Source organism: Mixophyes fleayi, chromosome 2 (assembly GCF_038048845.1).
Source record: "Mixophyes fleayi isolate aMixFle1 chromosome 2, aMixFle1.hap1, whole genome shotgun sequence".
Classification (NCBI taxonomy): Eukaryota; Metazoa; Chordata; class Amphibia; order Anura; family Limnodynastidae; genus Mixophyes; species Mixophyes fleayi.
Window position 1 is genome coordinate 92,301,062 of NC_134403.1, and position 15,055 is coordinate 92,316,116.

A 15,055-nucleotide genomic window follows, 5' to 3' on the forward strand; every position below is an offset into this window, starting at 1 on the left:
CAGACTTGTTAACAAGATACAATTTAATTAACTAATAAAGCATTATATCTTGTCATTATCCTCTGCTGTAACCAATCACCCTAATTTGGGATGGCTATAGCAGTTTTCTCCCGCCGGCCCTACCACCTGCTACTTTTTATTTCTGAGTATTTTAATTGATATTGCTGTATATATTGAGAATCATGGACACAGTTTATTAAGGGATGTTTGAGCAGTGTATCCTTTCCATATATTATTTTTTATATAACATAAACAAAAAACCCATACCTATATTATCCAAACTACTATCTGTTACCTGTGTACAGGACTTCTCATGTAACAACATTATATAAATTCAGAGCTTTGTATTTGGTATTAGGTTATCATGATATTTTTGGGAAGGATTAAAAGTGGACCACAACTGGCTCACACTGAGAAGTAACCAGCTTTTATGCCACAAGTGAGTGTGGTGATGACGCCACATCCCTGCTCCATATAACAGGTTATGCAAAATATCAGGCTGACATTTGCAAAATTGCCCCATAGGCCGTTTTGCTACTGGAATACTTCCTCTCTGTAAGCCATAAATAATCATACTTGCTTACTCTCCTTGTATCCGGGAGCTTCCCAAATGTCGGGGAGTCCCCCTGGAGTAAGCACCCTCCTGGATACCGGCAGAAGGTAGAGCTTAATGGTGCGATTTGCGTCATCATGCCCAACCACTACTATGTGATGCTGCATAGTAACATGATGACATCACCGCGTGATCCCACCCCACCTGGTATCTCCCAGAAAGGGGGTGATCTATCCTCAAAATCACGTTACTATTTCCTCCTCAATTAATATATCCCTTTTTAAAGTGGCTGACTCCCAAAAAAACAACCTGTAGGGGTAAAGCAAGAGGTTGCTGCACTCTACTGGGTCTTGGCAAGTCATATTGGTCACCCTTATAAGATACAGTATTGATGCTTTTGCTATACTCCCCTTCTAGGAGTAATGTTCCATAAAACATATAATGCAAAGACATTGTTTTCACTTGCTGTAGAAAACAATGAAATTAATGTTTTACAATATTCCCAATTATTAAGCACTACAAAATATGCTGGTGCTACATAAATGTTGATGATGATGATGATACACCTGATAATAACTTATTGCATGCTTGCCAGCTATCGGTATACTTGTGGAGTCCGTAAAAACATGACCACGTTTTTAGTTGGCCCGGAAGAGGGGAAAAAAAGTTTAATAAAAATGACAGCATTTTAATTGTACAAAATTAAAAACATAGTTGCCTACTCTCCCGGATATTCCGGGAGGCTCCTAAATTTTGGGGAGTCCTCGTAAGAATGGGCAACCTCCCAGACGTAAAGGCGTGATTTCATGTCATTAAGCCCCTCCCTGACTATGGAATGCTGTGAATATTTCCTAGCAGGGGGCGGAGCTATGGTAACACATGGTGTCACCACGCCCCCTCCTCCAGAAGAAGTTAGAAAAGTTGGCAAGTATGATTAAAAATAGCATTTACCACATTAATTATCTGGAACTACGTATGGTAAATAACTCCTTATTTTTAATTTTGTGACCATTCTCTAACCCTTAGGTGCTACGGTTGTCAGTTTCTGATATGTTTATAATCCCAGGGTGCATGTTAAAATAAATAAATAAAATAACCAAAACCTAATGACTGTCCTTTAAATGTTTTATAAAGTTGCACATGAAAATAATTTCCAAGACTTGGCAACACTGGCTTATTGTCTTCCAATGTATAGAACTGTTCAGAGCTGACGGAAAGTGTTAAATTCTGCACAATTAAATTTACATTGAGGTCATTATTTTTAGAGATGTCGCATGACTATTTGCATAAGGGTATATGTGTACCAGTTTTGTCTTGACTTTCATTTACTGGGCTCTGACTCCGTTGGCTTAAATGGACTTCCTCGTTTTGAGTAACACGCCTGAACCTTTGTGGCAGGAAATGTGGTCTCCTGCCTCCAGACTGCTGTAAGCCATGAAAAGAATATTGTAAAATGATTAAAAATGAGCAGCTATCTCTTGGTGATGTAGTGTAAAGTCTGAATTTGATCTATTTGTGGGCATTGCCCACAGGGAAGATGGCGGATTAGTCGCTGCATTGGCCAATCTGGTCCACAAGCTACCTTTTTAATGTCGTCAACAGTTGATGATCTTTCTTTGCCGTGCCACAGCTATTTTTAGTGTTGTATTCAGCAATAAAAAGAATAAAACATTTGTGTGGTTTTTTTTTTGTTTTTTGTTTTTATTTTGTTAGCCTAATAATTTTAGCTACTGGATGGAAAGATAGAGAATATTTATTCTATAGAGTTCAAAACCCATACAAACCTGTCATCACTGACAAGGGAAAAACAGTCTACGTGGCTCCTGCCATTAACTGGTGCACAAACATCAAAGACAACTCGTCCTTTGAAGTTTCAATTCTCTGTGAAATTGTATCTTTTTCAGACCTGTTGAAACTTTATTGTTGTGTTAATATGTTTACATGGTTGTGCCCTTGTCGGTCACTATTTAGACTGAAATATGTTTCTAATTGTAGGAGCAAATGTCTGTGTATTTAAATTTAAAAATTGTGCTTGTTCTTTCTCCTTGAGGCCAGAATTGAAGATAATGCTGATCTACATTGCTAAGCTCTATACAACTTTATTAAATGTAGGTTGTATTATGAGCGATGCCTTCTACTTTCACATGTATAAACCTTAATCATTGTTTTAGTGTTTATTTTAGTTTTGTGTACTGTAATATATGCTAATATTTGCAATATTATACTTGGCTTTGGACTAGAGCAAAATTAAAGGTTTAATTAATCACTTAAAATGTATTTTGGAAACTGTTGATGAAAGAAGATGAGCAGTCAGGCTGTCCTTAAAATAGTGGTTATGTGAACCGTCATATGTCATAATAGTAGAAATCGGTGAATAAATCAAAATTATCTGTGACGATAGGCTCACTCTTCTCTTAACAGCACATTTGTCTTTTTGTTATTGTTAATAATGTTCATCTAAAAATACTCTGTACAATGTGGGGAAAAAAACGGTATAAACCATTGCAGAGTAAGTCTTTGATCTGTTACATGGCTTGTGAGTTCCAGCCTCAGGCAATGGATTACAAGACCCGTGCCTGCTTGCAATGGCATTCCTAATAGAGGATAGATTTGAAGGCATTTCAGGCTCCCATTTCCTCAGTAGACAGCACCCCACTTCCCGTCCCAGTCTGATTATGGCTCCTGATGGGGTTGGCGTTCCTGGCTGATTTCCTGTTTCTTTAAGAGGGGGCTGTAAAGATCAAAGACTTTTCTATATGTTTATTGAAATGCCAGGTTTTCTTAACACCTCCACTGCTGAAAGCAGATTTTTTTTTTTTTATATTTTTTTTTTCCCCCTATGGATTTCAAAGTTGTTGTTTTTTTTTTTTTTTTCAATGTAGATTTAATTGATGTTGTACTAATATAACCGTGGCTACTTCATTTTAAAGTGTCATGCAAAATCAATATACACTAAAAAAATAATATATAGTATCCCTTGTAACACCTTGGTGACAGAGGGAACATTTATTGTGCACAGCTGCAGTCTAGAGGACTAGGTGTGAGCTGTAGGACTGTGTTAATGACTGTGGGCTAGATGTGTCTGACTTTTTAAAAAGAAAAAGTGGAGGTGTTGCCTATAGCAACCAACCAGATTCTAGTTATCATCATCACCATTTATTTATATAGCGCCACTAATTCTGCAGCGCTGTACAGAGAACTCGCTCATATCAGTCCCTGCCCCATTGGAGCTTACAGTCTAAATTCTCTAACACACACAGAGACAGAGAGATACTGAGACTAGGGTCAATTTGATAGCAGCCAATTAACCTACTAGTATGTTTTCTGGAGTGTGGGAGGAAACCGGAGCACCTGGAGGACACCCACGCAAACACAGGGAGAACATACAAACTCCACACATATAAAGCCATGGTCGGGAATTGAACTCATGACTCCAGTGCTTTGAGGCAGAAGTGCTAATCACTTAGCCATCGTGCTGTCCAAATCTAAATTCTACAGCTTTTCTACAGTGAACTAGGTAAATGATATCTAGAAATGTGATCTCTCCTTCACTTTTCCTTTCAAGAAGGTTTGATAAAATTACTCCACACATATGGGTCTATGGTGTTTTGGGATTGGGGGTTGTTAACCCATACTTGCCTACTTTAAAGATCTCCCTGCTGCCTCCTGGGGGCGTGGCCACACAAATGGTGTCTTTAGGCCCTGTCCCTCTGCTGGACCATGCCAATTGTGTGATATTATAGCAGAGGGTGGGGCCATGATTACACAATTACCCCTGCCCCCACCCACTTCACAAAGAGGCCATCCTGGAGGTTGTCCTGCTCTCTCGTGTGTCCGGGAGGCCTCCCAGAAATTCGGGAGTCTCCTGGACACTCCGGGAGAGTCGGCAACTAAGTGTTTAACCTGAGCACCCTCAATCATTTTGAAAAGTTGGCTTCAAGGCTTATTTTACTGTACTTTTATTAAATGATAAAAGCCCTTTTCTTTCATTAGTCTTGTCTAGCACTGAACTGATCCAGAGTGGTCTGTTTTGAACATGGTTGGTATATTTCCTTCGTTCTCTGTAAAGACAACATGGAAAGCCAATTGTCAAAATGAAAATGAACTTTAATAAGTGGAGAAAAGTCTGAACAGAACGTACCAAAAAAACATTAAAAAAATAGTCCCACGCTGCAGCATAATGAAAAATAGAATAGGTATTCATTGGGGATGGAAACAAAATAAAATGCAAAAAAAAAATCTTGCTGAAAAGTTTCATCCGTAAGATTGTTTATTTTTAATTAACGGACTAGGAGCAGTGCTTCTTATTAAAAAAGAAGAAAAAAAAAAATCTGTGCTGCTAAAAATAGCCTGTGTTGGCAGTGCTCCTTCGACTGCACCCCCCACCTCTGATGTCTGTGCTTCATCCTAGCTATGGGAAGTCCCTATTAATTGTAAATGCCTGAAAGCAGAGAGCAGTACATTCAATGAAGGCACGCAATGCAGCTGAGAGTGGATGCAGTTGTTGCCCTGCAGTCCACTGCAGACTCAGGTTCTGTACAACCAGCCTAAACCAAATGAATTTTCATCACACGTCTGGCTGCATATCTCCTCTATTGAAATCCTGGTTACTTTGTGTGAAGATACCAGGTTTAATGTAACCTTCTGCGCCGCACAGCTGGCCTACCCGGTACCTATCCAAGGTTCAAAATCACCCAGGCAGATATCCATAATAAAATACATAAGTTTATATAAGAAAATGGTAGCACCAAACAGCAATAAACATATTTAAATAATTACTTGCAACAAATAACACTATAGTCTGGCACAGACAACGTACAGATAAAATATCTCACTAGTATCCTAGTCACTTTCAGGGACTGATGTCTATCCAGCCAAGCTTCTCCCCGTCTGTCCTTTGAGGCTACCAGTGAGGTAGTGGTCCTGAGTCACGGTCACTCCGGTTTTGGTGGACAAACAGCTCCCCAAGACCTGGAGAGGTAGATCAGGGCAACGGCAGTGACCGATTGTTCCTTTCCCATCGGGGGCAGAGATCTAGATTTCAACGCCAGCCTGACTTCAGCTATCACTCTGTAGTGAATGCAACTTTGCTGTTTCTGGAGCTGGAGAATAAAAATGATCTCCTAAGGAGTTTCAGGACTTGCCTGATTGGTCCTTTTCTGTGTTTACTATTTTCACAGGTAAACATGCAGACAAAGGAATTGCAGGTGAGCCACTTCTGATTTAATTAGGGACAGGTATTGTTCTGTGGCTATATAGCAGAAGTTGTTTAAACAAGCGAGGTCACAATCCAGACACACTACATTTAAATACACAATGCAGCCATCTGTAATTAAACATAGAGCTCTATCTGTGGACCTTTTCCCTATCTTAATACATGAGACCCCTGGTGTGATGTATATTCATACAGGAGTATGAATAAAAGGATACAATAATTCTTAAAGGATTGTATAAATCCCGCTCGCTCCCTGCGCTCGGCAAACGACCGTCGCCTCTCCTCCACTCTCATTACCTCTTCCCACTCCTGAGTCCAAGACTTTTCCCGAGCTGCCCCCCTGCACTGGAATGACCTCCCTCGCTCCATCCGTCTCGCTCCCAATCTGTGCTCCTTCAAACGGGCACTCAAAACTCACCTGTTCCTGAAAGCCTACCAACCATCCACTTAACCCCTCATCCACTCTGCTTGTTCTCCCTCCTCTCCCCTGGTCCCTTTTTCTCCATTGCATCACTGCCTCCCTTCGTGCCTGTTTTGTCCACCCTCCCTTAGGATGTAAGCTCGTATGAGCAGGGCCCCTCTCCCCTCCTGTCTTCATACCGACTCTTCTGCTCCGCCCTCACTCCATATGTCTGCCCGGAGTTTCCGAAGCATTGGTACTTAGTGTTTATTGTTCTGTGATGTTTACCCTGTATGGTCTACTGTTCGTATTATGTAAGGCGCTGCGAAAACCCTGTGGCGCCCAACAAATTGATGATTGATGATGATGATAATAATAATAATAATATAAAGGATACAATAATCCTTTTGCCCATGTTGAAACAATGGACTTGTCTGACAGCATGGTTTTCTTATCTTGCAGACATTTTAACTACTTACAAATAGAATATATATACAAGTTTAAATATGATTGACAAATCAGAGGGCTGGAAAAAATATGTTTATAGTCCACAGTTTGTGAGAAACGAGATGCAGACTGGTTGAGGTGATATTAATACCTTGTTTCATCACGCCTTATTTTGTCTGTGAGATCAAGAGCAATAAAAAGACACTGGCACAAATAAAGAAGGAACTTTTACAATAAGCAATGCAGACTGGTGACCTGATTACTGGCCTAAACTCCGAGTCCATCATAAATATCTGAAACCTGCAACATGCTATAGAGCTGTATTGGATCATTTGTAATATACTGCAGGCTATGTGCTGGTGGCGTGTTGTATTTACGTACCGGTGTAAGCAACAACCTGTAGTCTGATGTGCTGTATATACAGTGTAAGCCAGGCCTGTCCAACCTGCGGCCCTCCCGGTGTTGTGAAACTACAAACCCCAGCATGCTTTGCCAGTAGACAACCTGTTGATAGCTGGAATGGCATGCTGGGACTTGTAGTTTCACAACATCTGGAGGGCCGCAGGTTGGACAGGCCTGGTGTAAGCCATCTTGGCACATGCCTGCGACGGCGTACATTAGTTTTTCATCCCTTACATCAAATAATGCAATAATTGTTAAAATGTCAGTTTGCACTTTTTAGGAAAAAATGCAAATTTGAATAATTATTACATTTGGCAATTAAGTAACAAACACAATCAAGCAGGGAAAACAGTGTGCAAATCTTCGTAGTTGTTTTATAGTGCACTATTGCATAGACTTTGGTTCCATGTGGAGGGGTTGTGTCAAATGACGTGCTGCATTGAAAGAGGAATATTTTAGGGGGTTGGTCAATTCCAAGCAAAATAAAGATTGGTGTACGTCTTGCCAGTAACCATTCACATATAAATGTCCTATCATCTACATTGCTGCTTATTACAAAGATGCTTCATCCACCGGGACCATAATGTCAACTTAATCTGTCTTTAGTGGTTAGCCAAAGAAATGCAATTGGCTTTTTTTTCTTTAAAGATCAGCCAGCCTACATGCTTGTTTTGAAAATTAATCTTTCACTGGACTCTAGGTACATCTTATCTAATATTTGCGTATATAACAGTGGTGCATTGGAGATTAGAGGATGATTGCATGAACTTTCTATAGCCTTTAGCTGTCGGACTAGAACTTTAGTTTAAAAGTGATCTGTTTTTGTATGTTTTTTTTTTGGGGGGGGGGGGGGGGTTTGTGTAGTGTGCTGAGATCTTTAGTATTTTTTTAATAATGTGTTGATTTCCATACACAGTAATATTCTGTCGGATGTAGGACAAAGACAGCAGCACTTTGGTTGTACGGTGGCTAAGTGGTTAGCACTTCTGCCTCACAGCGTTGGGTTAATGAGTTCAATTCCCGACCATGGCCTTATCTGTGTGGAGTTTGTATGTTCTCCCTGTGTTTGCGTGGGTTTCCTCCGGGTGCTCTGGTTTCCTCCCACACTCCAAAAACATATTAGTAGGTTAATTGACCGCTAACAAATGGACCCTAGTCTGTGTGTCTGTTTGTCTGTGTGTGTATGTTAGGGAATTTAGACTAAGCTCCAATGGGGCAGGGACTGATGTTAGTGAATTCTCTGTACAGCGCTGCAGAATTAGTGGCGCTATATAAATAAATGGTAATAATAATATAAGTTAATACATGGCAATACAGATATGGGATGTTTTTATCTGTAAAATAATTATCCAGAGAAAAGAGAAAAATAAATGGTCAATGGGAAAATATAATGATGTCCTACAAGGAGACATGCAGTCACTTATTAGGGCTCATTATTTCTAGGCTGCCCATGGTGCCTCAGAGAAAAATATTGTGGCGTTGGCATTCATGAAAGTATTGTCATACCTCACAACATTGCAGCTGCGGAAATCGGGACAGTCTGTCTGCTGACAAAAAGGGTGTGTGGACATGTGCTGGTGGTGTTCCGTCTGCAACTCCGCAAACACTCATCACGACTCGCCACCAGTGCAAGGTGCGCAAGGCAAAGATCACTGTGTGGAGCAGGACGCCCCCCTCTGGTGGTCAGGACAAAGGTACTGACTGTTGGGATGGTGGGAAAGCCACCTGAGATAGAGTAGGGCAGTATGCTATTCTTACTGCATTTAATATACAGCACCATAATATATTGTATGTTGTACAACTACCTTCCCATCTGTGTTCCCATCTTTTTTTGAATAGCTAAAGCAAGTTAGAAACACGGGGAGCGGGGCCAAAATTATGCCAGTCACCGCACCATGCGCTCACAGCATGCGTCTCTGGGATCTCTAGAAGTGGGCAGGTATGCTGATACTAGCCCAGAGCAGATCTTCGACAGGCCAGTCTCCGGGCATCTGCTCTTGTGGGACCCAGCCAGCTGGTTCACACATGCGCATTACAGAGAGCCCAGATTTGGGAAAGACAGACATGGCTACTTGTTGGACCTCCCCTCCTAGAGATCCAGAGAGGAAGGCCAAGGACAAGGGATGTGATTTGTGTCATCACGGCCTCGCCCCCTGCTGTGCCGATACAGTATTTGGGTCATCGCACAGCAGAGAATGGGCCCTGACGGCACAATTTGCATCTTCAAGATCCTGCCTCGTCCACTTCAGACTAAGAGTAGGCTGTAGCCTGTCCGTTTTGTTAGAGGACTTTCTTACAGTATGGACACTATTGATGGTTTCACATGAAATTTATATGAGTTTTGGTTGTACAAAATGTGAAAATCGTACTGTCCTCTAATGTCATCCCGGAGGTGACAACCTTTTTGGCTTGTATAGGGTATGCAAACAAAATGTGTGATCCAAAAAAGGAAACATGTTATTGTCCTGTGAACAGATCTATTAATACCTGAATGTCGGTTGTAGTAAAACGTCATCTTCTACAACCAGTTTTGCTTGGTATGTACTAACACAAAGGATGTCGTCTTGGTGGTGCGGATGTTGGCAGACAATAGCATGGCTCTTTTTCTTTCAACTTCCGTTCAAGAATAAAAGACGCACACATCCTGCACTTTACATTCAGATTTCACAGAGCTCTAATGGTTTCCATTTACAAACAACGTGCTGCTCATTTTTGTATGTTTTTGTTAGAAAATAATTTTAGAATTAAGAGTGTAATCAATCTCTTTTGTCTGTTTATCTGTCTACATAAGTGGAACAAAATGTATGTGACTAATTGCTGCATCTTTCTGTTTATGAGATGTTTGTATACAGTGGTGGCCTTGATGAAACAGAGCTGCTTGTGACAGGGGCATGATTAGAGCAGCAGAATGGAGGCACAGACTAAGGGGCGAACGCTAACTGAAATCTTTGTGATGTCAGGCTCTTGTCAACCGGATAATGTGGCGTCAAATGCACCTAGGGGCTCCGTATTCGGACTGGGGGGAAAAGACCACACATTTTGCCACATAATGAATAATGTGCCATGGGCAACACAATGGCTAAGTGGTTAGCACTTCTGCCTTACAGCACTGGGGTCATGAGTTCAATTCCCGACCATGGCCTTATCTATGTGGAGTTTGTATGTTCTCCCTGTGTTTGCGTGGGTTTCCTCCGGGTGCTCCGGTTTCCTCCCACACTCCAAAAACATACTAGTAGGTTAATTGGCTGCTAACAAAAAAATTACCCTAGTCTCTGTGTCTTTCTGTCTGTGTCTGTGTTAGGGAATGTAGACTGTAAGCCCCAATGAGGTAGGGACTGATGTGAATGAGTTCTCTGTACAGCACTGCGGAATTGTGGCGCTATATAATTAGATGATGATATTAATAATAATAATAATGCGTGATGCGGCAACATTAAGCCAAGGCACTTTTTAGTTATGTCACACCACTGAGAAAGAGGCCATTTAAGAATTATTGTGTCAATTTTTCACATGTGTACAGAGACCAATCAGCTGGCTAATATTGACAGATAACACCATCCTGAGCTGCAGCTTAATAAAATAGAGAACATTGCATTCTCCATATTGATATATGGGGTCTGCGTTAAGTAACATTTAAATGGGTTATGACAGGAGAAATCTATGATTTCTCCCACAATGGACACTTCCTACATTACATGAGGCCATGATTTGGCAATAACTACTGTTTTCTCCGTTTAAGTGGCTCTTTGCACCTTAGTAAATAGACCCCTTATTGGTGCCCAGGGGTGGAATTAGTTAATGGAGAGAGAGAACTAATTTTGCCACTTGATAAATTGTGCTTTTTTGCAGCGATGGGAACAGTAATACATGTTAAAACCTGGTTAAGCCATTGATTGGGGCTATTTTGTTTCTCCCCATCTACAGTGAACACGGCGGTGAGATGGGGGTTTGTTTTTGTTTTTTTTTCTTTTGTTTGATAAGACCCCCGAGTCGTCATGTCAGTTATATTCTGTACAAATATTTTGTCAGTTTTATGTCAGAATAAATAATGGTTAGTGCCTGAATGGCTGTTCACGTGTGTTTGCCTAATGAGATCTAACCGTGAGGCACGTGGATGCCAAGCAAAGGTGCAATGGGACTGGCAGTCTCCAGATGTACAGCTGAGGCCTCACATGTCTATATGTAATGATGAATCCTTCAGCTTAGTTGGAGGTAAAGGAGGAGGGGTATATTGCCTTACATAAACTCATGCACAGCTGCTGCCTGAGAGTACAATCGCTCCTGGAACCAGGCAGCCGCAGGGTGAAACTAACAGGATGAGGGTTCTGTCCTTCCCTGGCCTCCATTGTAGGGTGAAGTGGACATTGCGTTGATTGGGGCTGTGTCTTTCTAGCTGGTATGTTACCTCTTGGGTGTAATGACAATTTTACTATGGTGCCTGGAAGTCTTCTAACAAAAGAAAACTACAAGAAAACTGTTTTTTGTTTTTGTTTTTTTAACGCTGTCATTGCCGAGAAGCTTTAATAATCTCTGTTGACATTGGATTTTTAATCCGTGGATAAAATTTGCATTTAAACAAACAGAAGCTTCCTTTTTTTTGTTTAGCTGGGGAACTGGTTTGTGTACAAAACTGGTAATAGAAATCTGTTTATTCTCAGCAGCAGTGATGGGGTGGTGATGTCCCTAGGCTGTAATTGGAGTACCTGATCCTATAGGCATATAGTGTACAATGATCTCTCTGTATTTAATTACACCTGTCTGTATTAATGATTCTTTGTGTCAACAAAGCAGGAAAATATATTTGAGTATTGCTGTCGTTTCTCGTTCGTGTTTAGGACCAGCCGTTGTGTTTTGTCATGGGAGCCCTGTCACTGTATATTTTATTAAAGGGAGAAATGTGATAATGCTGAAGCTGTTCAGATAAAGACAACCTCAACCAGAATTCGATAATGTTAAAAGCCATTGTTTAGGTTTATTTGGTTTTGATCCACTAATTTCCAGTGAAATAATCACTGGAACGTCATACATGAAAGATTTGAATCCTAATGGCAGCTAAACCTAATATTTCCTTCATGCTGAAGGATCATATGAAAATCACATTTAAAACATTTTTTGACTCCTACTGAGTGTGTGTGTGTGTGAATAATCTTGATTGATTTATTTATATATATATATATATATATATATATATATATATATATATGTATATATATATATATATATGTTTATAAAATTATATAATTTTCACTTTCTTGATTCTGGGTTCTCTACTGATTTGAGATTTGCATCGTGAAATTTACAAGATTATTATGGATTTGTTCACTTTATGTTGCGTTCAACTAACGTTTGTGGCCTTCAACGTGTCAGTAAATTCTCAACACTTTGATGAAACAACATTATTAAAGAAACAATAGAAGTGCCTTTTCAGAGCTGTTTATGTAACAATGGTGAGATTATAAATAGTTTGAAATAACTTCTTTCCTAGTAGACACAGACAAATGTTTGTGGATAAACATTTTTTTTGTTTTAACCACATTAGACTTTTTTCCCACCTCTGGGTGATCCTTGAAGTCGGAAACTCTTTATCCCAAAGTGAATATAATAATGAAGGATTATGTTACAGAGCCATGTTAAAGGCCTGACCTTGACCAGGAAAACTTACTGATGCGGCCAGCCCCCCCTTCTTTGTGTGTAACAGAAGGGAAAGCACTTGCTATTATGAGGGTAGGGTACGGATTCTCCCTCAGGGGGAGTGCAGGCTGCAGTGCATGTGTGTATGTGACGTGGGCCTTCCTTTACATCATAGATGAGGAGAAGGGGACGGGAGCTATAGGCCAGGATGAGCACACGCTGCTGATCCTGGCAGGGAATCAGCCTTGGCCCCCCCTACCACCACATCCCTCAACCCCCTCCCTACTTCCCCGCTGCGCCTGTGCTAGCTAACAATGCAGCACAATAACCAAGACAGCCGGCTCTCTAAGAGCATCCATGAAGTGAGGGGAAAGGAGGCAGCGGAGAAGAGGTGAGTTGGCAATGCCATTTCAGCCTATTTGTTTGTTTTGGGTACTTGCATACGTTTGTGGGTTTACAAGACCATCAGAATCACAACATTGCTATCATTGCCTCCCCTCGTCAGCACAGATCTGTCAGCTTCTACTTGTAAACAAATCTCCTACCAACTTCTGTGATATTTGTGTGTTAACAATGGTTCTCCAGTGGTTGCATTGTTGTGCTTAACAAAGGGGCTATCATGTATGTAAAATAAACTTTATGCAGTGAATCTGGCCTTGTAGGGTTTGTCATGAAAGGAATCTTTCCTGATAAGTCTGAGCAATTAGTAGATATGTTGGGTATGTAGAAAGCACTCTATAGTCTGTGGTGCTGAAAAGGTATCCTGTGATAGAGAACTAGTGCTTGTTAGTGGCTGTCTCATTCTTATTTATTTATTGTCTAATATTTGCACAATCATACTGGCAGGATAAGTCCGAAATGATTCAGTAGAATCCTGTATATGGTTTGGAACAAATGATCCATATCCTATACAATGCTATGTGTGTGTGTTTTATGTTCATTGTGTGTCCGTTTGTGCCAGATTCTGTAGACTTGGAAAGTTTGCCTTTTAAATTGAACAGTGGTGCAAGAATCTGCTCAACTGCAGTTAGTCCTTTACTGTTGTAGATGTGTGTATGTCAGGGTTAGAAACGATACAGAACTATGAAGCAGGCTTTACGTATGTATATGTGTGTGCATATAATATAATATTTATTATTATTTTTAAATCTCCACAAAGACAATGCATCTAAAATTTAAAAGCATGACAATGTTGCTATGCTTTACTTCTGGGATTTACTATGGAGCACATATGTCTTCAATGTTTGTATTATACATATTGGATAAAACTATTCAGCCAGTCATATGATACTATAGACTGTATCTGCCCCAAGTCTCCAGCGCGGAGAGCTGAGTCGTGCCTGGTAACAGATCAGGTGCTCACTTGCTTTTTGGCTCCGTTGCAAGACATGATGTACAAGGTCAGTTACTTGGTTTTGTGTCTGTTTACGGAATACATTGCATTCTCTTGATGTTATTGGTGTCCAAGTGCCACAAAAAGTAACATTTTGGAGGCTTTTGTTGATTTAAGCCGTCTGCCTATTGACCTTTTTGTTCTTTTGCTTTTTTTTTTTTCATGTGCAGTTGCCACTGCTGATTACAAATCTGCAGTCCCTGCAAAATAATAGGACTTTCACAAGCAGTGTCTTTAGAGATCTGCAGTGTTGAGAAAAGGATAATGGATCTGTTCTGTGTTGCTAATTTCTCTGTTGAATATACTAATTTAGGGTGACCGGTGCAGCCGCTGTGGATAAAGGTCTGTGATGTTATCAGCGAGCTGCGCATCTGTTGCAAAGCTTTGCACGTTTGTGACAAAGTGATTTAATGTTTAAGTGCCTAAGCAATACTGTGATTATGATTATGCCAGCAGTAATGGTGTCACTGTGGTTGAGCACATCTTCAGCCTCCAAGTAATCGGCATCTTTGCCTCCTGTCATGCAGAAATGTTTAGGGTCAAATCTATATACAGCTGGAAGAGGCTACAAGACCTTTTTACATGAGAACTTAACAACATTAAGTACAGAGCTTTTCCTGGTTACCGTGCTTCATGTGGTTGATATCTGGACTGAGCAATATTGCAGAAATTGTCCAAAGATATGTGTTGAGCAGTTACACAAAGTGATACTTTATAAACCAGTTGTTTTAAGTACAGTAGTTTCGGTGTCTGTGATAGCCTCTGCCTTGCATTATGTGACTATGATATCTAGCCGTGTCTGACAAGTCAGTTCTTGAGGACACTGCAGCAAGCTAAGCCCTACATGTTGCCCTTGACATCCAGTACCAGCTTTTTAAGAATTTGTAACTGCAAATTTTTTTTTTTCAGCATTTTTGACCAAACTGCATAGTTCTACTTATTTTATTCTTTATTTGCTATCTTTGTTTATATTTTGTTCTCCTATTATAGGATATATAATTTCAGGAGAATACA

At 40.4% G+C, this 15,055-nt stretch overlaps 1 protein-coding gene across 6 annotated transcripts in view; it reads left to right on the forward strand.

The window, feature by feature from the left end:
• LOC142141309 (nck-associated protein 5-like) overlaps window positions 1-15,055 on the forward strand; it is a 56,984-nt gene that overhangs the window by 14,898 nt on the left and 27,031 nt on the right. Inside the window, exon 1 of one of the 6 annotated variants that reach the window (XM_075199659.1) lies at window positions 11,294-11,413. The exons of 4 other annotated variants lie outside the window; for them this stretch is intronic. The gene's annotated coding sequence lies outside the window, so the exon portion shown is untranslated. Of the gene's footprint in view, window positions 1-11,293; window positions 11,414-12,735; window positions 13,040-15,055 lie in introns of those variants that run through there. One more of the 6 variants, XM_075199658.1, reaches the window with a different exon arrangement.